Genomic DNA, 27,211 nt, shown 5'->3' on the forward strand with positions numbered 1-27,211 from the left:
TATTTTCACTAACCTGTGATTTTTCGCATGCTCACTAGTTTGCAATTTTAATTGTTTAAATTTTTGATTTTTTTTAAAATTTTAATGAATTTTTTGTAAACGTAGTTTGTTCCCGGTTGCCTCTGTGCTCATATCGGCTCATATAAAGCGAGTGCTTGCAGCACCCGCACATGTGTGGTTGATAAGTGAAATAATCTGGCGTAGTGTAGTGGCTCTCGTGGCGTGGCTTACGCGTTTCGTCACTGGTTTTTTACAACGTTAATAACTAAGAAACGGTTCAACTGATTTTAAAATTTTCAAGTACTCTGTACAGAGTAAGTCGAACTGAACATGCTATACCAAAAAACAGGAAGAAAATCGGTTCTGGGGCCAAATAACTGCAGCCTGGCTACTTGAAGGTATGTCGTCCATTGACTTAACATAGGTGGCCACTTGAAGGTCTCTACGGGTAGCTTACATCTGCCTACAGATGAACGTAAATGAACGTAAGGCAGATGAAAGATCATAAGGCAAATGTAATTACATTTGCCTTATGATCTTTCATCTGCCTTACGTTCATTTACGTTCATCTGTCTTACATTTGTCTGACTGTTACATTTTTATATAATATTCATATATTAACTCGTAATGTAATTGAAAAAAATACTCGTATCGTACCAGACTACCAGTAACTACTACGCGTGCTAACGGTCACTAGTACTGATTCCCAAGGCCATGGAGAATTTCTCCAAGATGCTAATCACGTCGTATCAGCCTTAGAATTATTCGTCGCATTAATTCCCTGTATCTTCCGTTAATTTTCAACACGTGCACGTTCGAGCTATCTGTACTTTACAATTTGTCCGCTGAAATAAATTTAAAATAAATGAATCAACAATTTACTGAGATGGATAATCAGTTTATCCGCCGAAACGAAATAAATTAAAAATAAATAAAAACTATTCTAAATACAATAATACACAATAAATTTATACTTTAAAAATGAGATATACAGAGTACAGAAGCTGCAGAAATTCCGTCAGCGTGCTTTCATTTCACCGTATTCGTCGTATTCCTTCGAACGCACGTAACAAAAAAAGCCACCGAAATTAAAATGAAATTCTGTTCTTATTTCAAGAAACCAGCGCCCATAAAATCGAAAGCCTTTTGATGTACGGTAATTGAACATCGAAGGAAAACAAAAATTAATAATATAAAATTTGCGTCCGCGCCGGTCGGATAGGATTCGGTTTGGTCTGCTCGACAACCCACGAGATTCCATCACTGATGCCGGCCCTAAAATAATTTGGATTTGATTTCTGTCGAACGTTCTACGGCACTCGAACGTACTCATGTCGAAGTAAAGTGGAAGTTGTTTTGGCTGAAACACTCTGGTGTAAAATTAATTTTACTGAAAGTGATTAAAAATTAGTTGTATTGAAAATCTAAAGAGCCGCCAAAAGTTTTGTCAATAATAATATCTCGCTTGTAGCATTTTTACCTTGCCTTCACCGAAATGGAAAAGTCTTTACACTACGATATTTCATCACTACATTTGTTTCATCACAGTCTGTTGCCCGCATAATTTGATACCTACGGGACTTCGTCAACGGCAAAGAAATGTACGAGGCGCGGTAATCGCGTGATGGCGACTACGCCAGAGTTCGGGCAGCAACACCTGCACCTGTCCCGACTCCACCTCCGGCGATACCGCAACAGACCGGATATCAGCCACACATGATGCCGGGATATCAGACTCCAACGGCACAGTACGGACAACTGAGTCCGGCGCCGGCGACATTGGTGCAACAAGCACCAGTCCAACAACAGACTTGGGTGGGCGCAGCAGCGGCGAACTTGAATCCCCCGGCACCTGGAGTTGGAGCCCCCGTTAACAACTACGGTGGCCCAGGTTGTAGCTCGGGCGGCAACCAAAGCAACACAGGCTTTGGCTACGGACAGAACTCTAACCAGGGATACTCCGCATACGGCCAGTATCCTGCACAAGGATATTGCGGCGGAAGCTTTGGTCGCGGAAGAGGACGCGGCGGCTGGAATCGTGGCCGTGGAAACTTTCCCAACCGCGGCGGAGGCGGCAACCAACAAGGGAACCGACCTCCCCAAGCACAACAGAGTGCTCGGCAGGCGTCAACATATGTCGACAAAATGGAGGCAGCTTTCTTCCAGTGCACGAAGGATAAGACCTTCACATGCAGGCACTGCATGTTTAACAATCACGACGAGTCACGTTGCGTATATGGATCGGACAACAATCCGAACCTGCGGTGGTACGACGATTGGTACCGCCGATACTCGACTTAAGGCCCGGTTGGCTCGGCCAATCCATTTTGGAGGGACGTCGTGCCACCACCACGCCTTCGCCAGCAACAAGCTGGTGGCTCGGGCAGCTCCGGCAACGGAAACCGGTCGCCCGGCCAGGGGAATGGCGGAAACCGCAGGAATAGCGGTGGGAACCAACAAGGTTCCCCAGCATACAGAGAACCGTTGCCGCCCCGCCAGTCGTTGAACTCGACACCACCCAACAACGGGTCGGCTCGGAGTAACTCCCCGGGAAACGCCCAAGGTCGATGAGCTCCGGTGACTCATTCGACCTCCAACATCCAACCAAACCACCGGACAAGGATACCCCAACTAACCAGCCGCTTATTCCCCGGAACGAACCGAACTTCAATCCGTTACAAGAACGGATAGCAACAGTCCTAAAAGCATTAGGACTGGACTGGATCAGCTGCACGGAAGACGAATTCCTTGCAGCATTGTCAGCTCCCACAAAGGAGGCGACGGCTGCCCGAACTATGGCAGCCGAACTCGGCATTTTCATCAACAATGGTGAAATCGAAATCCGGACCGGAACGCAAGAAATGCCCGGCCAAACCGACCCAGCGCGCCGACATTGCGCTGAAACGTCGAAAGTCTGGAACGAATCGAATTTCCCCACAACGATCGAGGAAGGCTATCAACAGATAGCAACCATCCTACAACTACTCGGACTGAACAAAGACAGTTCAGAGGAGGACTTCGCAAAGGCGATGTCGACCTCCACAAAGGAGGTGGAGACGGCTCGGAAGTTAGCCGCTCAGCTCGGCGTGTACGCCAACAATGGCACCGTCGAAGCCTGGCCCGGGATGCAACAGGCACTCGAGGCAACCGACCCAGCGCCTCGATTTGGTGCTGGAACGTCGGAGGTCGGAACGCGAGAAACGCCCGGCCTAAGCAGCGCGAACAACGCGACTGCGCCGTCCGTCACACAAAGTGACATAGTACGGCCCGGCCACGGAAGTTGGACCGGATTGCCGGTGAGGATAAACTCAACCGAGCAGCCCAGACGAGGCCCAAGACGTGGAGGACCGGGACGCCGATCCACGCACAGGGGCAACAGAAACTTCCCCAATGTGTCATCCGGACGCGCAACGGATAGATACGCTGTAACAATGGCAGCCATCGACCTCACCGAAGAACCGGGAGGATTCGAAGAGTGGGAAAGAGTCCCATTGGAAGCACAGGTACCCGTTTACTCTCGGCCGGGAGAAGCGGATCTCTTCCAGCGAAAAGAGCAACCAGCTAGAACGGTAGCCGGTTCTCGAACATTCCTCAACCTCGAGTATATGTGGTCGAAACTGAGGCCAACAGAAGCCTCAATGGAGGAACGGATACTAGCACAGGCACAACGGTTCGGAACCGCCAAAATACCAGAGGGCGGAGTAGCTAACCGACCTGAGGTACAAGAAGTGGTTGAAGTCGGAGTCAAACTCACACAGGGTTCCACTCAACAGCCAACCGACCATGGACCGGTGTCGTTAATCCCCATCAAACCAACGGTGCGGGAAGTTACGTTCAAGAAGGGAACACACAAGAAACCGAAGACAGTTCGAGCTTGGACACACGAAATCCAAGTCGGAACCACGCCCACATTGGGGATGCTGGATACCGGAGCGGAGATCTCGCTCATCGGACAACGGTTTTGCGAGAGAAATGGTTTAACGATGCAACCCCTCGGACATTACACCAAAATACTTGGTGTAGGCGGACAAGTCGCCTTTATGGTGTCTCACTGTTGTACTGCACCTGTAACAATGCAGGGACTTACAAGCCACCACACATTCCACGTCCAGCCGACCGAAGCGGACATTCCAGTGCTACTCGGATGTGACTACTTGCATTTAAAGTTCACCTTCGTTTTAACACCGATTCCTACCCCGGAACAACCAGGAGGAACGACGGTAGTGCAGTCTATCCCGATACCAGAGGCATCGGGCGTGTTACCAAGTGAAGCGAGGATAAGTCGGATTGATCACCCTTCGGATCCTACGCGTAACATTTGCCGTGACTGCTGGGACAACAACCGGACTCTGCTCGAGGAACTTAAACTGCACAACGCCATCGAAGCGTACGAAGAACGGAAAAGCACCGGAACATTACGATCGGCGAAGACTGTATTAAAGTCTATCCCGATACCAGAGGCATCCGCTGACGCGGATGCCCAGAACCTAGAACGAGTACGACAAAAGTACCGAACATGGTTCTCGGGAGTTCGACACTTTCTCGACCAATGGACATCGGAAATGGCGACCACTCTGCAACAGAACGGAGCGGCAACTCCCGACCAGATACTGGAAGCACAACGAAAGTGCGAACCGATAATCGCCCTCACGAACGACATAGAGGACGAAGCATGGGAATGGGAAGAGGAACGTATCCCTATCCACCGACAGTACGTGGAATACGGACTTCCCATACCACCCCCGCTGGAAATGCCTTGTCAAGAATTAGGCTACCAACTCTTCGCCTACATGCAACGAATACGGTTGCACGGAGAATCGTCAACAACCGCATTTTGGCAACGGTACGGCGAGGATACCGCCATAACGCGACACATCCCTGATCCGCTACCACCACTCATGGAACATACTCCAACCGACGTGAAGTTTGTGAGTAGCCCACCGAGGCCCCAGGAAAACATAGCCCTGGAGGAAACCGATAAACCCTATTGGTGTGCTATCTGTCAAGACAACATTGACAGGGTAGTACGAGAAATAAAGGCTCACCACGACCTAACCTGGTCGGACGACAGACCGTCGTCACCGTCGCCTCCGCAACAGGAACGGAAGGTTGACCGCTTTCGGAAGCCCCAACCGACAGGCATCCAATGGCTGAGCAACATAGGCTCACAGGGAACCGACCTTGAGAATCAGGACGGAACGAGTCGACCAACCAAACCGACGGATCAAGTCGACCAACCCGAACCGACCACAAAGGCCGGACTCGGCAACATACCAGAAGCCGACCTCGAAAACGGATCGGAAATCGAATTCGAGGATTACAGATCGGACGACTCGGACATACAAAGTACGAGTGATTCGGCGAACACGGACTCCGATAACCGACCTTCGGAAGAATCCGAGGGAGAAGACGACGAAGAATTCGATCTGTCAGTCCGACACTGTAGGACGGATAAACCGAGCATAAACGACTCGGATGATTCGTCATCGGAGGACGAAGAACCGACCTACGATGTCCGGCTAACCACACAATTGCGGTCTATAATTCACACAGAATTTATAGACGAGCAACCGGAACAAACCAAACAAGAAAAATCGGTCGACTCCGAACAACAGGAGGAACTTAAACAACTTAAGGCTTTGTGGAGATTCGGAGGAGGTAAACCGGAAGAAGACGATCTCCGACCTCCAACTATCGTCGTCCAGCAGATGTCAACAGAACAATCGACCTTGGCTGACTTGACCGATCAACAGAAGTCGGGGCATTTCAACACAAGGAAGGCACGAGTCGCCAAAGTCAAGACGATTGAAGAGCTGGACCTGGACAACAAATGCCCAGAAGTCCACCACTTAAAGCTGGATCCTTATGTAGATACGAAAGCGTTGGACCGACAAGTTGTCTTTAACAGCGAACGAGTCTCTCTCCCACCATGGTCAACATGCTCGATCAAGGTACGGACGACCAAACCAATGGACCCGAGAAGACGAATTTACTTCCCTACCCTACAACGGGTAGTCCGACCTATTCGGCCAATCGAAGCCAAGATCGACATCCGACCTCAAAACGACACGGCCTGGATAAACATCCAGAATACGACTCACCAAACGAAGGTGCTGAAGAAAGGCGTACGCCTTGGCCACATGCAACATTCCGATGTCTACGAACCGGAAATTAATAACGAATTTGTCGAATGGGAACTCCCACACAAAGTGGCGAAGACATGGCCCCCGACTGGGGAAGTAAAGCCAAAACCCCAGTTCGAAGTTTTCGAGGCAACAGGAGTTCGATCTCAACAGAAAGTCAAACTCATCCCTCGAGCCGTAACCATGGTAGAAGTCGTCCTGGACGTACCGGTATCCACGGACCAGAAACTGATGTACCTAGGAGAATCCGACCCCAAACGAGAAGGAGTCGAATTCATGGACGGCGTAACCAAGTATGACGGGAAACGATTCACCGTCATGGTGGCAAACCATACTCACCGAGAGGTCACCTTACGCAAAGGTGCACTGATGGGTAGAGCTGAAGCATTCACAATGATGACGGACGATCAGAAAGTCGAAGAAGCACGAGTCAACACGGCTGAGGTAGAAAGGGAAGACGCCGAGTCCCAGGAGGAGCGAAGGAGAATCATCGACTCCATGAACTTCGCAAAAAACTTAACCGACGATCAGCTAGCCAAACTGAAAGCAGTTGCATGGGATTACCGGACCGCATTTCCGACCTCGAAGAAACCTTATGGAGATGTCAAAGGGGTAACACATACCATTGATGTCCAAGGGGCGCAGCCGATTAAAAATGAACCCCACCAGGACAAGCTGGAAGGGACGTGAATTCATCAAAAAACACGTGCAAGAGATGCTCGACCAAGAAGTCATCGAACCGTCATCGGCTGCATGGAGCTTCCCCGTCGTCTTAGCCGCAAAACGGAACGGAGACGGCACGGTAGGAACACGCTTCTGCATTAACTATATCAACTTGAATGCCGTTACAAAGAAAAACAATTACCCACTATCGAGCCAGGACGAGCTACTGGACCGATGCGCCGGAATGGAATACTACGGCAAGGTAGACTGTCAGTCCGGCTTTTGGCAAATTCCAATGGATGAACAATTTAAAGACTACACGACCTTCGTAACACCCGAAGGCATGTGGCGATTCAACCGTATGCCGTTTGGAGTCTGCAACGGACCAGCGACTTTCCAGATGCACATGCACAAAATCACAGCGTCAGCTCGGAAGAAAGGTGTGTTTGCCTACATCGACGACATCATCTTCTTCGGCAAAACTTTCGAAGACTTCCTTGAGGCTTTCCGAGCGACTCTCGAATGCCTCCGCGACGCTGGATTTACGGTCAGATCCTCCAAATGTGAGATCGGAACGGACAGACTGCTGTTTCTTGGACACGTGCTTAGCAAAGACAGAGTCCAGACCGATGATGAGAAAGTGGCCTGTATTGCAGAACAAAGCTGCCCGAGAACTGAACGGCAACTTAGGTCGTTCCTCGGACTGGCCAACTATTATCGTAAGTTTATCCGAGGATACGCTCAGAAAACTTCAAAGATGTATGAGCTCCTCCGGAAGGATAAAAATATCAAGCTCGTTTGGACGGAAGCCCACACGGCTGCGTTCAACGACATTAAGAAGGCGCTAACAGAAGCATCCGTACTGGCGAAGTTCGACCCGACTAAGAAGACCGTCATCGAATGTGACGCAAGCGGAGCCGGATTCGGCGCGGTGATCTCACAAGACGATCATCCAATCGCCTACGCCAGTCGAGTCCTACGCGGACCGGAACTCAACTATGGAGTTACTGAGTGGGAATGCCTGGCTGTGGTATGGGCGGTGCAGAAATTTAAACATTTCATCGTCCACGGACCATTCACCGTAAGAACGGATCACCGAGCAATGCAGAATCTGCTCCGATGCGAGTCGAACCGACCTGGCATCAACCCTCGACTAACGAGATGGGCACTGGCTTTACAAGGACGGGACATAACCATCGAGTATAAGCCAGGCGTATTCACCGACAATGCAGATGCCCTGTCGAGATGGCCACTAGAACGCAGTGAAGATAAAGATCCACACGAAGAGTTGGACCAAGTCCCCAACTTTGAGGACTTCAGGGACGAAGTTAAGGTCTGTACAATACGGACTCTTAGACGTCTGAAAGCGAACGCCTCCAAGAAAAAGAAGAAGGATAAGGAAAACCCACCGAAAATCCCCCTTCCACCGGTTCTCCCCGGATGCAATGTCATAACCGACTGGCACGACTTGAGCACCACAGAGGTCCAAGTCATTAACATACCGCACCAGAGACACTGGAACCGACCATTCGAACCGTTAAACACGGCGGAAGATGACGAGTTGGGAGTCGAAGAGACACTCCCACCTCCACCCGAACCAAACTTGGAACTTCGGAAAGCGCAGTTGCGGGACTCACAACTACGCAAAATTATCGACAAACTGTAGAATCCATAGAAACTCGACCATAAGTTGAAACATCTGGAACATTACCAGATGGCGCAAGGAGCACTGTACAGACTGAAGACGATCAACACAAAGTTGGAACGTTGCTTCGTCGTACCACTCTTCATGCGCAATCAAATTATCCGATCGCTCCACGACGGAAAAACCGGAAACCACTTCGGATGGGAAAAGACGATCGAGGCACTGAAGTTGCGTTACTACTGGGTTCGCATGAATAGCGATGCCATTGCCTACATCGAGAAATGCCGACCGTGCATCGTGACCAATATGCAACGATGCCCACCACCGGGTAAACTTCAAAAGACGGAAGTCGGTGAAGCCTGGTACCGCATATACGCGGACTTCAAAGGTCCTCTTCCTCGGACGGAGACGAAGGGATACCAGTACATCGCAATAGTAACTGACCAGCTGACGAAGTTTACCGTCGCCCGGGCAACGAGGACGAACACGGCGAGAGAATTCGAACGATTCTTCGTCAAGGACGTCTTACTGAAGTATGAAATGCCGACCTTCATCCACTCGGACAGAGAGACACACTTCACAGCGAGGACGTTCGCTAAGGTCGCACGGATCTTTGGCATCCAACATACATTTGGAACTGCCCATCATCCGGAAGGACAAGGACAGGTCAAACGGCAAATGCAAACGATTTGGGACGGAATAAGGAAGTTCTGCGATGTAAAAGACGGACACTGATGGCACAGAGCCTTGGATAATGTCGTCTGCGGAATGAACCGAGCCGTCCACGCCGCGACTAAGTTTTCACTGTTTTACATGCTGTATGGTCGAGAAATGACCATGCCACAGGACATAGTGGCCGGAACGAATACACCGGAAACCTTCACGGATAAGGAACATTATATCCGACGGATTAAAGAACGACTTCAGCGCTCGCACGAGATTGCCCGCATCAAGATTGATGAATCATTCGAACGGAATGCCGAGCACTACAATAAGAAGAAGTCGAGTCCGACCTTCAAACTGAGGGATAAGGTAACGGTGGAATTCCCGACCAAAGACCCAACTCGGAAGGAACGCTACGATGGAGTTTGGACGGTCATCAGCTATGTTGGCCCAAACAACTTGCTCTTTCGATGCGAAGACCGACGTGAAGATACGGTAGCCGTCGACCGAGTAAAACATTGCCGAGTCGAGAGAAGCCGACCAGCAACTCGGTCAACTGGCCCAGTAGCCGACCCGACAGAAGGGAAAGCTACTCAGAAGCCGAGGAAGAAACCGGAAGAAACCGTCGAGAAACCTTCGGATCCGACCAACGAAATGGATAAAACTGAGCCGACGGCGAAGAAGAAGCGAGGTCGACCTCGGAAAAAACCTCCGACCGACTTCGAGAGGCCTGCACTGAAAGAACTGCAGAAGCAAGATGTGATAGCTGCTTAACCAGCACCAACCTCGGATGAAGCTGAGAACAAAGCTCAGCCGACCACGGAAAAACCAAAGGAGTCGGAAGACAAGTCGGAAACGCCGGTCCAGCCAGCTAACCAACCTACGGAGGAACCGGAGCCGGTGACAAAGCCAGCTCGGAAGAAGAGGACGGTTAAGAAAACCGACTCGTCGGCACCGACCACAGAAGTCGCCGTAGCCGACTCGGCAGTCCAACCGCCCAAGCCTAAGCGCAAGTATACAAAGCGGAAGGTCGACTTACCCAACACATCGGCACCGACCACGGAAGTCGCTGTAGCCGATCAGGCAGTAAAACCGACTAAGCCGAAACGAAAGTATGGGACAGCTAAGAAGCCAAATCTGACAGCACAACATATGCTGGAGGAAACTGAAGTCGCTGAAGATGAAGCCCATAAAGAAATTCTCGAACGAATCTCAGAAGGACGGGCAGACTCGGAGAAACCAGTCAAAACAGCAAAACCCAAGACACCCAAAACAGCAGTCACAACAGCATGGACTCAGTCATAGGGCCAGAGGCGAAAAACTTGAATAAGTTTTAGGTAGCTTAACAGTAGCTAGGTATAGATGGACCTTTGGTGTCGAAATGGAACTCTTTAGTTGACCGGAACATCTTCAGTTGAATGTACGGGAGTAGGTAGAATTCTAACGCGCCGTATTTCCTTTCTTTGACAGCAAGCAACAATGTCAGGTCGTCACCGACACGACCCACCTTCCAGCGGATCGAATAGCGGACGTAGCGGCAGCGGATCGAACCGATCACAGCCCTACCCGACTCATCGCTCGACATCGCGATCGGACAATTCGCGGTCGGCCACACAGACGCCATTACCGCAGGTAGATAACCCTAGCGCTAACGTAACAGCTAATGTGTTAGCAGGTCTTACGGTCGGGCCCCAACGTGGAACGATACCGCTGCACATATTGCCACCGAACACAGTAGTCGATAACAAAGGCTGCCTGTGGAATCTCGGAACTGGAACGAGTCAGACGACTCCGATAACGGCAGCAGACCCACATGGTCATATGCCATCTTATCAGTGGTCGGTACCGACTACGATAGTCGGACCGATCAGCCCGGCATCAACAATGATGACCGGAGCAGTTTACCCGACACCCACAACGGTGCCAGGGATGGCGAACACGCCCGCCACGATTTACACGGTGCCCACAATGGCGCCAGGAATGGCTAACACGGCGGGTCCGATCCATACGACGGCGACATTGACGTCGAGTAGCTTCGCATAGAACCTACCGCCGATGCGATTCGTATCAGTTCCGCCAACGCCCGGAATACCACCCCCAACTTTGACGATCGGAACAATGAGTATAGTCGGCCCGGACGGCTCAATCTCGCCACCAAGGCCAGTATTGCTAACTCCACCAATTTCGCCGACTCACCTCCGACAGCCCGGACAACAGAACCTCTGGATGGATCCGAACGCGACTACCCACTTAATGAACCGGCTGAACCAGCATAGAAGCCAGGTCGGAGGACAAAGCCAACAAGTGCCTGTCTCGACGACGGCTACACAGGTTGTAACGTCGATGCCTCCACCCTTCGCGGTCGCCCAGCAGATTAACACCAACGGCAGAACCGAAGCGGAATTGCGCCAGCAAGCGACATTGGCTCGTGCTCACATAGACACGATTAGCCAAGCACTGACGCAGACTTCACAAATGGATCCGAGCCACACTCAGTACAGAATGAAGTTGCTGGGTGAACTGTCGTACTACGAGAACCGTCTGAACGACGCTAACAAAAAGCTCCATGCCGAGGAACAGGAAACCCTCCGAATCTGCCAAGAAGCGGTAGCTCGGCATATTGCCCAGAGACTGGGAGAAGATCCTGGCCCTCCAAGTCTGACCACACAGGTCAGTACGCCGACCTCCCAGGCAACTCGGCCAACTCCGCGAAGTCCCTTAAGGATAAACGGAAGGCCAAGAAGGAAGCAGCAAAGCAGTCTACTAAACCGCAATCGACGGAAATACAGAAGAAACCAGTGAAGTCGGAAGCCAAGGAGACGACCAAACCGAAGTCGGACTCCACGGTGAAGACACCGAAGCCTAATCCGGCTAAGCGGCATAAGTCATCCGACGACTTGGACATCTCGGATGCCGGCCCACAAAGGACCGAGCAGAAAGAAAAAAGCCGCATGATAAGGATGCGGTCAAGCGGAAATTCCAAAAGGTAATGGAGCGAGCCGGCACAAAGCCGACTAAAACTCTAGTAGGTCGACCACAGAAGTCGTCCAAACCGCCGACTTCGACTGAGGATCCCCACATCGAAACCACATTCCGATGCGGAATCCGACCTGATTTCCGACATTGAAGAGAAGGACTGATCTACGACAATGGAGAAGGAGATCCCTATGAAGGATTCAAGGGTGATCTGGAGGAAATATTCAATCACGGCGCGGACACCGACGAATCACAGTGGCCAGCCCCAGACGACGTACGTGAGCGCCTTCCGGACAAACAACCGGACGATCCGGTTGACACGTTAATCCGTACCGTCCGAGTACACGTAAAAGTCGTAAGGAGCATCGAAAACGCCAGGAAAAACGGCGCAGACATTTACGAATTCTTGGTTCGAGACTTATCGAACAACATCTAAGTCGGAGGCGTAACCGGAAAATGGTTGACGCATCAACTTATGATGCAGATTGTCGCCTGGACTTCGGATTTCGGATTAGCAGTAGCCGTTCACCGACAATCGGGACGGATGGCCGAACTGCTCCCACCGGACCTCATCAAAGCACTTAGAAGTGCAGCTGCAAGGAACCAGGACGACACACCGACTAGAATTGCACGGTGTATCGGATACATTCGGAATCCCCGCGGATCGACATTGGTCCAAATCGCCCGTGTATACAACGTGATGTACATGGATAAAAAGGGGAACATCGACGAAATTATCATGAATAGGATAGGTGACCGCACCGCATCCTTGGTCGAACAACATACTCTCCAGACGACTAACGCGGAACGCGATGTACCTGTTCGGTACACCGTGCCTGACTTCATACCGGAACAACGTCGGCGTGAATTCAATCTCCGGATGTCTTATGTCAACACGGACAAGCCTCCGGCGGGCACGGAACCTACCGAAGTTTATAGCGACTCGAATGAACAACCGTCGGAAGATGCAGCCAATTAGCTGCATATAGCTCGAACGGCTGGACAGTCGTCACAAAGACGAGTCCAAGTCTTATCCCGACCTTGAGCACCCTTTGAACCGACAACATATGTCGGCACGGCATCAGCTCCAGCGGGACGAGCAAGCACGGCCAAACCAACTCGGAGCGCGAAGGGACGGTTTATTCCGAAGGACGCACAGTCACTTCCACCGTCCTCGCCCATGGAAATTTCGCCGGAGCCTGACGACTTGACTGAACGGAAGGAAAAGTCGAAGCCGACCAAGACGAAACAGAAGCCGGCTAAGAAGAAGGAACCGAAGTCATCAGAACTGATTTCGTCATCCGAGGAAGAAACTGATGACGATGATGACGAAAACGGCCAACCACCGCCGTCGGCCCCAGCACCTCAACAGCAGGGCGAACCGGTAATTCCGGATAAACAACCTGAAGAGAAGGATAGCGGCGACAAAGCCGACGATTTCAAAAGCAACGAAGACGACGGTGGAGTATATGTCCCTCGCCAGTACGGTAAACGGATACCATTAACCCCCGACACTGACGAGCGTGTTTTGTAACTTTTTCTGAGCGCTCGCTCTTTCCTGATTCGTTTTTCAGTTTACAGTATAATTGAACTAACTATGTACAGATATGTTAAAAATAAACTGTTGAAGTAGAAATTAGTTCGGCTGCGGAATCTCATAAAACGGGATATAAAACTGATAAAGAATAAAAAAAATTTCCTGATGAAGAAGAGCTATTGAAAATCAAATTTCTTCGTTCTAACAACATTGAAGAGTTTGCTAGCGTCCAAATGAGCTGCGGTCCACTAGATTCCTTCACTGTTCAACTCCAAAGCGCAAGTCGTAAGCTGGGAATTGTTTTCGGCTCTCTGATCATGGGGCTTCGCTTTCTGTTTGTACAAATTACTTTCTTTTGAGCATCTTTTGTTGTAACTTCATATACCTCATTTTTATCGCTGTTTTATTCTTAATCCCATGTTTATAGCACTGAATGGGTTCCTTGACTATATTTACATTATATACAATGCGAGTTTGAATCGGCTCGACCTGCTGTAATAGCCGACAAGGTTTTTTGGTTGCGGTTATCTGGCTGAGCCGGCGCAGCCGAGACGGCTTCGGTTGAGCCATTGCCATCTCTATTTTCAGCAACGCTTACTAGGAGGATTTCCGCATCACAGGTTACGAACTGGAATTAGCACGTGTGTGCGAGTACAAGTACCATCGGTTTCACGGGCGCATAAAATACAGTAAATTATACGCTATAAACCGAACGGTTGCATGTATACGTACTCATATTTTTCAACATCCCTGCAACGTCCCGGAAGACGGAGCGGTGAACGACGAAGCTGCTGTCGGAAGTGCGGGAGACACAACTGGGCAGCTGGGCTGATTTGCATATGCCACCTTCGCAACAGTTAACTACTTAAACCACGAGGACAATTTATTATACGGGCAAATCAAGATTTCGAGCGAAAACGGTTTGGCGTATTGAGTCTTCCTTTAATAAAAAGACCCGGTACATATATATTGCAAGTCTCTGTAAATTCAAGCGATCAGTAACTTTCGTGCAGTCTCAAACCAAGAGTCGACGTTTTTCCTGTCAGAAAATGCAGTAAAAAAGTGTGTCCTACCAAAACAACATGTACTTTGCAACAGTGTTCCGGGTAAACCGGCTTCGAGTCGGCCTATCCGTTTAAGCCTACGTTGAAGCTTACGTCTAAGAGGAAAGCTGAGCCGGTTCGGGTAGGAGAGAAAAAGCTTTCGAGCCCCTTCGTAATTTAGCCAACCGCACAGCAAATGAGCTGCCAGAACACTGTCGTCGTTCGCAATGACATCGACCTTTATTGGCTGAGAAACATTTCAGAAACATTATATCTCCGTACACGCGCTCTTCCGCTTTAGATCCGCATAGGTCAAACCCATTTGGATTCATGCAGACCGTGTGCGGCTCTTTGGGTTCACTGAGAACACGCACAGGAATGAAATTTTGCATTGCATGCCGGTTTTTGCGGCTCTCCGCGACGAAGACAATGGGCCCTTTCGCTTTCGGCCAGGCGTTGTGAATATGGTCACTGCATGCCGATCCTGCCAAATATTTCGTGTTAAAACGGAGATTTGCTGAACGGAGAAACGTTCTAATAAGGCTCGCATGGAACTGGTGGATAAACGCCAAATTGTAAACCAAATTTTTGTCACTTCCTTCCGCCTTATTTTATGCCGAGTTGACGGGCTCATGTATAAGAAACGTTTCAATCCAGTCAGCAGGGCGCACCACATTTTTAGCGACGCTTCCGACAGGTCTCGGATCATTAAGCACTTTCGCGACGCGAAGAAACCGGATGTTCGGCTGGCCAACTTGTTGGACTACTGTCGATTCCATCTTTGAATTCAGCGAGACGGATGCATGTTCGTTGTTATCAGTCTGGCAATAGATCCAGAAACATTGCAGTGGATGGCCACAACACTGTCGGAAATGCTCCACTCGGGCCGACTTCCCACCGCTTTACCACAAAGACATTAGCGGCAATAAAGACCTCCCTTACGAAACAGGTTAGAGGCGTCGCGCTCCTCCATTTAGATAGCAAATTTGCCACAACAAAAAGCCCACCCCTGCATCAAAAATTTTACAGCCTTTTCGGTTTTCGATTCCAGCGGCTTAGTGGAAGTTTTCAGTCACAACCTAATTCAGTTTCGGTAAAAATGGGACGTAGAATAAGGGAGGTTTTAATCTTATTTCTAGAGCTAAGGTTGTAAACTGCTTTACCTATATAATTGAGACTGCCGCTGCAATTACTGTACAACCTATCTGTCAAATACAATGTAGGACTAAATGGTCGCATAGCCCCATACCCAGCATTCTGTACGCAAGCGGTGCAGTCACTTGTACGAAACGGATATTTTGAACTCAGTCGTACAGTGCACTGCGCTGAATGCGTACTGAAAGTGGAGATGTTGGGTATGCGACCATTTCGTCCTAAGCTGTATATATGATCAGCAAATAATTGTTCATCTGCTCGCGGTAAATTTGTACATATTTCGCTCCATCCGGTGCGTAAATATGACCGCTAGCAGAATAAAATTGTGAAAAATTTCCCAGCAAAATAAGCAAGATATCCCTTACCGAATCCGTAAGGGAGTCCTCCGTTGACGCTAAGGCCTCTGATCCTTGCAACACAAATTTTCGCAAGGCGAAAGAGGCGCACCCTGCCGTATAAAGGGCGCACCCGATAGCTAAACTGCAGTGATGCAGTACAGTCGGTATTCTTGTCGTAGTCTGCCGCGTTCCATCTCTCATTCAGCTGCGCAACCGGCTAGTGGCGGTTGCGGCTAGAAGACCGGTTATGGGCTTCCAGAATTAGATTTTATTAGAAAATAATTCGAACTACATTCTGCGGATGTACCGCAAGCATGCAGGTATTTGGTCTTCCTCCACTCTAGTAATGCCCGGAGTGACACTAGTTGCAAAGGTCACTAAGGCTTGGCTGCAGTCGAATAGTGCAAACTGCAAACCTGTCAGGTATAATCCACACGAGCATTAAAATTACATATTTCAGACTTATCTTTGTTAGCCAGGACGTTGATGGAGCTTCAATTAGATTGTAAGCTGAAAGGAGCCTTTCATTGTAAATAATCATTCCAGCCGCCGCCGCAGCAGATATCCCCTATTTTTGACGGCATTGCAGTTCGTAACTTGTTCCAGCGTGGACACCCAGAGTGCAAAAGATGCTGGACACATACGGTGATGGTGTGATCACATAGAAATTTGATCAACTTTTATTTACGACTACAGTGATTAATACCTTTTTCCGAAAAATGCTGTCCGAACTTGACTTGACAATAAGTTAAACATGGCAATAAGGCACTAACTGACCAGCAGATACCAATACAGTAGCGCCTTTTGGAAGATCTAAAACAAATACACGCATACATGCGCGCCTAATATTTCAGAAGAGATCGTACGTTGGCATTTACAGATGCAGTATATTACGCTTGTATCACGTTTTCTTATGTCATTTAAGCTGTTATCCGCATACCAAAATGTAGAGAATTTATTTCTCTACAATTCAGTATATAGTTTATCCGGGAAAATTTAAAATGAGCGATACAACGAACGTTTTACCGAGAATGTCTAAATCCCATCTGGGAAATCATCTTGCGACCGCCGGCGTTTGCCAGTGCCGTGCAGTAACGCAGCACCAGACCATTTAATTTTGTTTAATGCCTTATGGAAGTCTCTCATAAAGTTTTACTTGACATATTCTACACCGAAACGTAGAGAAATAAATTCTCCACATTTTACTGCCTTACCTGACAGTTACAATCTATCCAGAAAACGTTATAATCAACGAAATAACATTCAAGCCATAGAAGCTGAAACATTCTGCGCACATGTGCAGTACTGTGCCCGCATGCACGCGCCTATTGCTCATTGCTTTTTTTAAAATTACTTTTTATTTTTTGGCCCCTGCGGGCGATTCGTGAGCCTGCGCCTAGCATTGAATGGAGCTATATGCCCGACTGGTAATACACAAAGGTTACCGTCATCCTGTCTGTTTTGTCGCAGTTCCGTGATATTTGAAAAAAAACATGTTTAAAAGTTCGCTTATTGGATACTCGTGCATACGTCGGAAGGAGCATACGTATGTTATGCCAGCGCTGGTCAGCCTGCGCACATCTGAACTTCAGGAAATTTCCTGTCATCATCCATAATGATCTTTTTGGTGGAAGTACAGATATGTGGATGTTTCTAAGTACTTTGAAGTACTGTAATTACTTTGTGCTGGTAAATACTTCTTGTACTCGTAATTAATACGTACTGGTAAATACTTCCGGTAAACACTCGTACTGCAAAATAACAACGTCCCAGTATAAGCGGTCCACGCTCCAGATAAAGCACGGATCACACAGTTTATTAATACAATATTTAATTTGAAACGTTTATCATAATTATTGCAAGTTTAATACGCTACATACATACTGGAATAATTCATGATTATACGAGTACAAGCGCCCTACAGAGCCCTACGGCCAAGCGGCATAACAACAGCGATTAAAGTTTAATATCAATATATTTTTCTTCGGTGGTAAGCGCAGCATAGGCAAGAAAAAGCGCAGCGTAGCCAAGAAAATATATCATGTAAATTTATAAACGGACAGACAAAAGCAACAACAGTACTTCGATTGGAACCGTCACTGGATCACTTATACTTTACGGTGCAGCTATCGGATACTGCAACCCACGCTATCAGATCGACAGATACGTAGCACGCCACATGGTCGGTTAGCTTAACTACACAGTAAAAAGTGTGGTTCAGCTAACCGATCACCAACCGGCAACCGCCCCATGTGGCACACTGATATCGAGTGCTGAGTGATCGGATAGCTGCAGTATATTGTAACAGTGATCCAATGACGGATTTAATCGAAGAACTAAAATTTTATGTTATTGTGCTAGTGTCGCGATGGTAAAATTTTTAAGACATTTACAAACGCTTTAAAATTTAATTGTAGACGATCTTAATAGCCGGATCCTTTTCATAATTCTTCTAAAAATTACTACCTTTAAGTAAATCACTGAGAAGAATCATATATGGCAGTAGTATGTATTGAGAAATCGGAATATGTCCCGCAACAGAGTATCATACACAAGTTGACACAAAATACAATACGATACACGTTATCATTATCACTAGCTTCACAATTTTTTTAATTTTTCTCGATTATTAACAGCAGGATCGTTGATGATCCAGGATCATCGATTGATTGCATCGTCATCAATGATTGTATCGTTTCGCTTCGCCGACGGCTGACCTTACTGTGCTTGGCCGACCGGAGTACTTGTACTGAATATATCTATAGAAGTACCGGCTTTCGCTCACCTATACATAACAAGATTTTTTAAGGCGCACAAAAATATTATGTTTTAGGAAACTCCACTAACTAACACGTGCAAGAATATGCGCAATTTGATTTGGGGAGTGTATCAAGTCGCCATTTAAAATCATCCAGGCAGAAGCTTGCTATCCTAGATACAAATATTTAGTAAAATGTCTATAAGGACTCCGATTCTAAATAGCTGTCGAGCACTGACGATCGACCTACATCGTTTTCTGAAACCTGTGCCATAACTCCCTTCAAACGGTTCCACTTTTTTCGCTGGTTAGATAACTTCCGCTATCGACAGGAGCCTATATTAATACACAAACAGATTGCCGTCAGTCTATGACTTTCTTTATCTCGGCGGCTCCGGTGCGTATACGAAACAATAATAAGGCTCGTAATGAGGCAGTTTGTTAACAAAATTCTGCTTTGTAATTACCGTTAGTTGTCGTTCTAAAAAAATCCATATCGCAGTTCTTCGTTTACTACACTCTACTGAATACACTTATTATTAGCAGAACTTAAGTGTTATAACTTTCGCACTGGTATAGGCTTGCTATAAGAAACAGAATTATTGAGACGTACCTCGTAAAATTAATTAACAATGATCATACATATGTATACAGCGCCCTACAACGCCCTACGCCTAGCGGCATGACAACAGCCATTCCAACGATTGTGAGCTTTCACTGACGAATAAGCGCAGAATTACCAAACACATAATTACGTAAGTTTCTAAGTGGATATAAAAAAAGCAGCAAGAGCAAAAACGTTTGGTTGATGCTACGTGCACGGGAAAAACAAGGGCAAAGTTTTTACAAATGATTCTTCAAACCGATTTTTGGGTTCGAATATGAAAGCGCAAACGAAGCCAACTAACTGATCTACTGTACTAGTGAAATTATATCAGGGTCCAAAGGGGTGGTTGTGTTCAAGGAGCGATCCCCAAAACAGGAGCGCTATATTCGGGTGTTTATACTGTGGCACTGGCTACCGCATTTTTTTAAGGGTTTGCCCGGGAACGGCTGCATTCGAACCAGAAATAATGCGAGGTTATATGGAGGCCGCATTCGATCATATTTCGATACTATTAAAATAGCGGCAGGGTTGACAAAAGCCTGACCAAAAAGGCAGAATTTCTTCCTTCACCGTGTACCTGGATTTGAGTATATAGGGGGCAAAACTAAACGTGTTCCACGGTTCCCCTGTATTGTTGCCGTCACCCGGCTGGAGTTAACCATATGTATTGCCGTAACGTCACTCCAGGCGGGTGACGGCAGCAGTACAGGGGAACCGTGGAACACGCTTAGTTTTGCCCCTATATACTTCAGAATACAGTATGCCCCAATTAAGGGCGGCTGAAAAATCTATGAAAAAAAGCAGCGAAGTTATAATTTAAAAAGACAAATTCAAAAATATTTAAATGTAAATGTGCAATTCCGTGCACACAGCCAAAACCGGAAAGCGGCGTCCGTGCACGCAGCGAACACCAGTGCGGATTTAGAAAGGTCACCCGTGCACGCAGCCAACGCCCGTGCTTACCCGTGCACGCAGCCATAACGAAAAAGTTTTTGTTTTCCGTTATTGTTTTGCCGTGCTGGTGGTCAAATCGCAGTTTACTTGTATTCGCAAACTTTATAAAAGTAATACTTTGGAAATAAAGTGCAGACAGTGACTTTTATATGCAGGTAGTGAGCTCGACTTGTCCGTTATGGCCAGCTCTGCTGGCCATAATCCCCGGTCATCTTTGGTTCCACGTGACAAATCGTCATCAAAATTTTACCAAAACGCAATTCTTTTTTGCCAAATTGGTTGCGGAAAACCGATTTTTAAATCTGTATTCCCGCTCCGTGTACGTATCGCATACCTTGGATTCTTACCTGCACGTAGATATATGTAGCGTTTTCTTGGACTTCACTTCCTTCTGCGATAAGCAAGCAAAGTGAATTTGGAACTACCCGGGTATTCCTGGAACGTTCCTTTTAATGTTCGTAGAATTTATGGAAATTCTGTTAATAACAGTGCAAACAGTCATTTGATATAAACTATAAATTAAATTACGTACCTTTTTATTGTTATTTATCTTGGACAAACCCAGCTGATCTGCCAGAATGCTCCTCTTCTTACCATTTCGGATACCCAATGCGTACTGCGGCATCATTACGGGTCTTGTTATTACGAGCATTTTTTTATGGAGAGGGCTTTCAAAGGCTCAACCAATCTATCCCTGTACTTGCTGCCGTCACCCGACATTGTTGTTATAGTGGTGCTTACGTACCGCGCGAATTTAGAAAAACGATATGCCGCAAAACCATACTCCAGCCGGGTTACTGCAGTAAATACAGGAATGGATTGGTTGAGCCGTTGAGAGAGGGCCCCTTGACTTTGAGAGAGAGAGGAAGATCAGAAAGTCCCTTATATATTATAACTTTTTTATATACTGCACTCAGTTTATTTATGTAGTACGAAAACTTAACTTTGTTAAGCTACACAATGCTTTGTTATAGAGTTATGCGTTGTACATTGCACACTATTGTAAACACTGCACCTGACCATGAGCCTTATGTAGGTATACTGTAATGTGAGTGCTCGTACGTGTATAGCACGCTATAAATTTGTACTTATCTGATTAATACTAGTGTTAATCATAATTGTACCAGAGCCCTACGCCTTCTCCACGGCATGACAAGAGTGATCTAGTTGTATTAAGTAGTGTTGGGTAGTAAAAGTCCTTGCCAATATACTTATTTTTACTATCTGCTTTGGAAAGTTTACTTATTTTTACTTACTATTCAAAATTTTTCGGGACTTTTACTTACTTTTACTTTTTATTTCAATTTTCGCAGGGACATTTACTTACTAAATTAAAGTAAATTTACTAAATAAATGTAATTTAGCATTGACAGTTTCGAATTTCGCTAGTTTCAGAGCGCAACAGACTACTGAAAATAATGCAGATAAATTTCTTATGCATTAATCGAGCTATACAGGTGCATACTGAAAAGTAAATACTGCTGCTTTTGAGGACGGCAGGCTGGCAGCCGACTACTGCGCACACCCACTTTACCTGCGAGTGGCGGCGGCTGACGCCAATTTTCCGTAACGTTGATAAAACGAATTAGTAAATAATTTAGTAATTGATTTTTATTTATTCAACACTGAACCTTAATATTTACTTACTTTTTACTATTCCGGCAGCACATTTACTTACTTTTACTAACTTTGTTTCCAAAACCTTACTATTTACTAGACTTTTAATATTAGGCGGACTTTTACTAAGTAAAAGGCCGTTATTTAATTTTATTTAGTAGCACAACACTAGTATTAAGAGAGTAAAGTATTTAATTTTTTGGCGGTGAATAAAGCGCAGAATCGCTTAGCAAATAAGTACAGTAAATTTCTAAAAGGGACAGCAAAAGCGGCAACAGAGATAAACGTTTTTTTGCTTATCGTGAAAGAGGTCAATTCGTTGTAGTCGCGTGTTCACTGCTAACTGTCGTCTACCGATCTCAGCCAAGACTGCAAAAACAATGATCCTTCACAGGATACAGGAGGCGACCGCGGATCAAATTACAGGCAGCAGCGACTGCATCAAGCATCTCGTACCACTCAATGACATACACAGATTTTTTACACCTTAGTGACCTTACCCTCCATTTTAGGCCTTGTCGCCATTGATTAAATGAATATAAAACACATACTGCCGCCAACGTACAAGTAGAGACAATACCCAACGTACAATGTCGCTCCAGGTACAGGTGGCCGCGTGACAAAACCTACGCAGCTGTACTGTACTATCGAATGCCACCTAAACTATCGAATACTTACTCTAGACCAACAAGGAAATGGGACTTTAGTAAAAAATGACGCGCAGAATTCTTCCTGCAAGAATCAAAAACAAAAACATACAACATGCAGTGTCATCTGCCCACGGTTTGCCTTCTTTAGGATGTACACACTCACTGCACAGTATTTCGCCAGTTGCCGGCTGCAGCAATAACCTGTTGCGATTTCATGTACACCTCGAGCGAAACTGGGATGAATTACTTATAAGTACGGCTTGGCGAAAGATACTCAAGCAGGATTGGAACTGCTCACGTTAACACTGTCAGAAGTTTGGTTGTGTGCTGCGATGCAGCTTTCTCATAAGTACACAGTGCGAAAACCGTTGGGCGTTGCAAAGCGTGAGCATATCCTACCACGACTGGACTTCGTGGAACACTCGACCGCATCTGGCGCTGCGGGCTATGGTTAGCCGGCTGTTTATCGTAGCCCAATCGTGCACGGTATGTTCACAGCACCGATGGACCTTGTATTGACTATCCTTAGAAAGTTCTTGTATTATTATTTCGTATATAGATATTTCGATGGGCTGTATATTTGGTACATATATATGTATATTATTTCGTATATTTCGATGGGCTTATATTTTTAATTTTTTTTTGTATCTCACTCATTAAACGGAGAAATTGCAAAGAGCTGGATTAGGAATGCTCTATAGATGCCACTATTTGTGCCGTTAATTATGTCATTTTATTCTGTAAAAACAGTCGGAAACGGAGTTGAGATCACTTAGAACATTCTGAAAACCACTAATGTCGTGCAGCTAATCGAAATTTCAATCCTAATCGAATCGAAATCGAATCGAATCGAAATCGAATCGAATCGAATCGAATCGAATCGAATCGAATCGAATCGAATCGAATCGAATCGAATCGAATCGAATCGAATCGAATCGAATCGAATCGAATCGAATCGAAATCGCTAATCGAATCGAAATCGAAATCAGCTAATCGAATCGAAATCGAGCCGTAAGGTATTTTGCATAAAGTATATATGTAATAAGGCTCTCTTGCGTCCTTCTCTTAGATTTCACGCGGGAGCGTTTCTTGTTGAGAAAAAACATACTGTACGTCAAGAAGACAATGGTGTTTTGATTCACGAAGCGTTTTTATTCTTTATTATTCTGCTTGTATAAAAAGCTCCGTGCTTACCAAGTGAAAAAACCGCTACTTTATGATGACGCGTCTCAAATTCAGGTGAAATGTTACGCAGGGAGCAGCGAATTACAGTAATTTTACAGTAATGAATTTTTGGGACTTCCGACGCTCGACGCAGGTGGCACCGCCCGGTGTGGCATCGTGATTCGGCTCACATTTTGAGAATTTTCGAAGTTTTCCATCCTTTGATTTTGGATTGTCGGGAAAAAAAGTGGCTTCTGCGCAGCTTTGGGTGCAGAATGAAGAATTACGGGAATCATTCTAAGTGTTATCTGTGCTGTTTTGAACCAGACTTGTGCACACTCCAAGGATTCTGCCTGCGCAACGCACAACAAAATGCAAATTCTACTGTCACTGCACTGACTGCAGCACTTTGTTTATTATCACTACCGCCTTACACGGTACATGTACCTGCATCAGTGATCAATGTGCAGGTATAAATGCAGCGCTTTAAAAACCCCTGTTCAGCCATAACGTGGTATGTAATCCGTACGGATGACTGGAACAGTACAGGGAAGGTGTATGATATGCAACTGATTTCCCCCATATAAGTTAAATTTCCAGCTGTACAGAAAAAAACGGCACCCATTTTTTGCCTAGATGCGCCGAGTGTACCGAGCATAATTTCCGGTTTATTCGTTTTTCAAAGCTTTACAAGTAATCCAGATATGGAGTGCAAGGGAATATATTTCACTGATGCCGGTTTGGACCTGGATTTGAGCCGTTTGGCGTTTACTGTATGTTGACGTAGTGTGTTTGATAGGTATATTCGTATATCAATCAATGGCGTATACGCGAGAAATACGTAATAAACAAGGGAAATATAGATAGTAACCTACATATATGTGTCAGTGTGCTTTTACGTGGTGCTTTTACGGGCCGCTGGTTTTCCGGGTTCCCCGTTGCTATCCCGTGCATATGCACCAGCACGCTCTCTCGGAACCGCGGAATGGCGTCGTAATATCGGCACCACGGGCAGCGGTATAATTTCCAATCGTGGTGCGATCGGACTCGTACCGCTGCCGCTTAAACTCGTTGATGGTGTTTTTCCAAGTCATATGTTCCTTCTGTGAAATCAACTTGTGTTAGTGCGGTTTCTGTGGGAAAGGGCTGTCTGTACCAAGCGAAACAAAAGCGGCAGTTACTGATAACGAATTAAATAGTAAATGAACAGTTGCCAAATTAGCAAGCTTGATGTTTTGCTAAAACAAACACTTCGTTGACTTATATTTCGTACACTTTTATTTTCTCTAGTGCTCGGTAAACATGCATTTACTCCGTTTGCAGCATGGTGCATCGGAATAAGTTTCTTCGTAGACGATAAAAGCTAGTAAATACTGTACATGATTATTTAAATATTATTCACCAAACACAATCTTGCTTTCCGTATTTAATTTTAAATTTAACGGGAAGCTGTTGCACAGCATTTTTGTAATTGTGTGAGAAAATCGCCCTGTAGTAAAAGATAATATTTATAAGTTGCATAATGCATAATCAGCCGTAAACCACCATGACCTTTAGTATAACAATAATATTATTAATATTATTATGATATTCTTATGATGATTATCATTATTATGATATTATGATAATTATGATATTATACGTATGTCCGTATAATTATTATATCTATTTAAAATAACCTGTATACAGTACTTAAATATACGTATCATGCACACAACAGAGTTACATATACAGTAACAGGACGGCCGCGCACATACATTTTCGGGTGGTTAGAAAACTGTACCTTAATTGTACCATTAAGGGATTTGGCCCGGTACATAGCACCAAATTTGTATATATCCACGGCAACTTTCGCTGTCGCGCACTCCCAAACACTTTTTTGCATTGTTTTATGATATTTTGTAGCCAAAGGATTCGTAAACATAGGCGAAAAAACCGTTTCTGCGCGCAACATCTGGTTCGGGAGTTATTAGTGAAATAAAATTCCAAAAGTTTAAACGCGGGGAGGTGTACCAAAAGTCTCATTATGAACCGATGATTTTTAAATTTTGCACGAAAACACACATTACTACGAAGATCGTTTTGGTACCAAACCAGCTTTCTACCATTTTTTTAAAATTTTAAAATAATTTTTAAAATTTTTTAAATTCATTTCAAAATTTGAAAAAGATGCATTAGAAAGCTGGTTTGGTACCAAAACGATCTTCATAGTAATGTGTGTTTTCGTGCGAAATTTGAAAATCATCGGTTCATAATGAGACTTTTGGTACACCTCCGGGCGTTTAAACTTTTGGAATTTTATTTCACTAATAACTCCCGAACCGGATGTTGCGCGCGCAAACGGATTTCACGCCTACATATATAAATCCTTTGGCTACAAAATGTCATAAAGCAATGCAAAAAAGTGTTTAGGAGTGCGCGACAGCGAAAGTTCCCGTGTATGTACCCGAATTTGGTACTATGTACCGGGCCAAATCCCTTAATCCTTACCCGGAGCTTCTTGGCGAATTGCTGGATCAAACAGCGGGGGGATCCAGCCATCGGTAGCGAAGTATTGGTCAATGTCAATTGTCAAGCCTTGAACGTCCCCAGTCAACGAGTACGGATTCCTCGCCGTTTACTATTTCTCTATAGATAAAACAATCCTCCATATAAAATAGTTTCGCTGACGAAGATAAATATCCAGCATTAAATAATGGAATTTTTACCTGTACAGGGCCTTGCAAGGGAAGGGAATCTTTGGATCCACCATTCCGTATTCCTTGCGAGGCATACTGATAACTTCTATAGATATACAAATTTTTAATGGATTATTTGTGGCTTGACTTCTTTAGGTGTGAAAAAGCTTGAAGCTTAGTTATTGTATTTGATTGCATTGCGAAAGCCATGATATGACATATGACATGCAAGCCCCGCTCTGTACAAAAGTTATCGTTGTCATGGTGCGCTTATAGCGGATGGTGCCGGATACAATACAAAGCACAGAATCTACAGTACTGTATGTTAGTGATAAATAATGCAGTACAATTACTGTAACTAAGTAAGTATTGTATTGGTACGTACTTACTTATGCGAAATAGACGACTGTACCGACGGTTACAACCATCCAGAAAATTTAATAAAAAAAACTTTATTGCAGTTGTCTTTATCCATTTAAAAATTTACATACGCTGTACATAAGCGCCATGTTCAGCCAAAATGTCACGCCCCAGCCGGGCAACGGCAGCAGCACAGGGGAACGGTTCGAGTTAAATGGTTTCCCCCCTTCTATGTATATTTTACACGTGTAACATCGCTA

General features: G+C 45.9%; 2 long non-coding RNA genes across 3 annotated transcripts; both read right to left on the reverse strand.

Moving 5' to 3' along the window:
- Positions 1 to 18,667: 18,667 nt before the first annotated feature.
- Positions 18,668 to 20,939, reverse strand: LOC129590674 (uncharacterized). Its single transcript, XR_008690755.1, has 3 exons — positions 20,830 to 20,939; positions 19,172 to 19,257; positions 18,668 to 19,094 (listed from the first exon to the last, which is right to left on the reverse strand). It is a non-coding gene; the product is annotated as an uncharacterized LOC129590674 (long non-coding RNA).
- Positions 20,940 to 23,898: 2,959 nt separating this feature from the next.
- On the reverse strand, positions 23,899 to 26,776 carry LOC129590697 (uncharacterized). 2 transcript variants are annotated; one of them, XR_008690761.1, is made up of 4 exons: positions 26,622 to 26,776; positions 26,404 to 26,541; positions 24,789 to 25,016; positions 23,899 to 24,266 (listed from the first exon to the last, which is right to left on the reverse strand). It is a non-coding gene; the product is annotated as an uncharacterized LOC129590697 (long non-coding RNA). The 2 variants fall into 2 exon arrangements; XR_008690762.1 differs by lacking the exon at positions 24,789 to 25,016.
- Between the last annotated feature and the right edge of the window lie 435 nt (positions 26,777 to 27,211).

The sequence above is a fragment of the Paramacrobiotus metropolitanus genome, unplaced genomic scaffold, assembly GCF_019649055.1.
Source record: "Paramacrobiotus metropolitanus isolate TYO unplaced genomic scaffold, Prichtersi_v1.0 Parri_scaffold0000041, whole genome shotgun sequence".
NCBI classification, from domain to species: Eukaryota; Metazoa; Tardigrada; class Eutardigrada; order Parachela; family Macrobiotidae; genus Paramacrobiotus; species Paramacrobiotus metropolitanus.